The sequence below is a fragment of the Pteropus vampyrus genome, unplaced genomic scaffold, assembly GCF_000151845.1.
Source record: "Pteropus vampyrus isolate Shadow unplaced genomic scaffold, Pvam_2.0 Scaffold190, whole genome shotgun sequence".
In the NCBI taxonomy this organism is placed as follows: domain Eukaryota; kingdom Metazoa; phylum Chordata; class Mammalia; order Chiroptera; family Pteropodidae; genus Pteropus; species Pteropus vampyrus.
The window spans coordinates 1,189,645-1,191,659 of record NW_011888971.1 but is presented as its reverse complement, the minus strand read 5'-3'; the positions used below and the strand labels follow the sequence as shown (position 1 = coordinate 1,191,659).

Here is a 2,015-nt window from a genome sequence, read left to right as displayed (position 1 = left end):
TTAATAGGGTCTTTTTCTTTTCTTTTTTGCAGCGCTGGTGTGTGAGCGTCGAGCGTGAGCGTGCAGATGGCGCTGGGTCCTTAGTGTGATACATGATCGAAGAAACGCGTCCCCCTCCCCTCCTTGGTAAGCCATTCGTCTACGGGAGAAGTGACGAAACCAACGATTTTATAGGTTCAGATACCGTGACAGCTTATGAGCGTCACCGATCTCTGCTGTTAAAAACGGCAGTGCATGGGCAAGCTCTCGGCAAGACACACGTTTGTGGCAAAACTACTTGGGGCCTTCTCCCTGATGAAGTCGCTCAGGAAGCCTTGAAAGGGCATCCTGGGCACAGCATCCTCCGGCCCACGTGCGGCTGTCTGCCCGCTCTCAGTTTCACCTTGCACCTACCCCTCCTGCTGCTTACGCATATCGGGCAAATGTGCAATTGCTGTGGGCTCTCTGATAATTACGTTGCACAAAAGTATTCTGGTATCAATTCTCCCTCTTTTGTTACAAGCGAAAGCAGACGTTTACAAGAACAAGAGTCAAGTCTGAATGAGACTGACATACATAAATCATGGGGTAACATGGGGACACCCTTTGCCACATACCTCAAATGAGGTGTGTTTTTTTTTTTTTTTTTAAATTTAACTTTTTCTTATAAAAGAATGCTCTTTTCTTATAAAAGACCCTCTACTGGTTATGTAAAAAGAAGGGCAAGGAGAACCAATTCATTCGTGTTTCTTTAAGGAGTTTCTGCAGGGAACGACTTTCGTGTTTTGTTCATTCATTCATTGATTCATTCAGTCATTCACAGGAATAATTAACTGTAGCAAATCCGTGATCCTGAGGTAGCAGAATGTTTGGAGGTGGCCTTTTTCAAGAGCTACTGGTTCCTGTGTACATGTTCCATGAATAGTGAATGCGTTCTTCATTTTCATTGCCATGGTTTAAAAAAATAATGATTATAAAAGTAATGAAAAGCTATGCATGATACCTTATTAACCAGAAAAAAAGAAGTTATAGAATAACATATTTAATATAATCCAGTCATCTTAACAATAAACACATGCAAACATATAATCTCTACACACAAGTCACGTGTGGTAGAAAGCCTATCCGACCAATATATATATCAATATTACGAAATTGTGAAGAGCTTCTCTCTGCAGTTGAGGACATTGGCACCTCATGAGCCAAATAGTCACTGTCTAAGATTTTGAAAGGTAAAATTGGCAATTTGAAAGAATGAAGAAAAAAGGATTAAAATAGTGACTAGTGAATGCTCATTATGGGAAATATGTAAGGGAAAAATTCACCCATAATGCCTCCACCGAAGAAAATCGCTGTTGATGTTCGATGTGGCGTTTTGCTTACTGAGCTGTCAGTGTTTCTGTTGGTGCCTCCGTGCCGACAGGAATTTCATTTTGGGGTATTTGCAGTGCATTTCTATGTGTGTCATCGACACAGTACATCACATGCTGAGTGGTTGTATTTTGGGATAAAGATTTAGCCCATCATTCTTAATAACGCCAGCAGCGTGATATCCGTGGACTCTGCTCGTTTGCCCCATGCTGCTGTCTCGTCGGCCTGCTGGAGAGCCCCGTGAAGTGGCCCGGAAAGGTCTGGGGACATCCGATCTGTTGTGTCACATTCTGCGTTTCACTCTGCGTTAGCAAAGTTCACTCACCGTAGAGTCGTCTGCTCCCATGATCCACATTGGGCGTCACCGGAATTCCCATCATAAAACTGGGGAAAACCTGCTTTTCTCTACTCCTGTTCTCTTCCGTGTGGGATTTGTCCGTATTTTCCCATTTGTTTAGGTGAGCGTCTGCCAAGTATGTTGTTGGACTGGAGGTTGCCGGCCTGATAGCTGCTGTAAATATCTGTGAATCGCACATGTGTGAGGAAGGTCAGAGTCCGTTTTTTTCTCTTTGTTTCACGTTTAAATCAGGCTGGGAACGTGTGCCGTTCATTCGCAGTCGCCCGTTAGGGGGGCAGATGTGTTGGGGGTTCATTGCTTGGGTTTG

General features: G+C 43.8%; 1 protein-coding gene across 1 annotated transcript in view; it reads left to right on the top strand.

Moving 5' to 3' along the window:
- Positions 1-2,015, top strand: part of SEMA5A (semaphorin 5A) — a 456,698-nt gene that overhangs the window by 98,066 nt on the left and 356,617 nt on the right. The window contains exon 2 of the mRNA XM_011371413.2: positions 33-126. The gene's annotated coding sequence lies outside the window, so the exon portion shown is untranslated. The remainder of the gene's footprint in view (positions 1-32; positions 127-2,015) is intronic.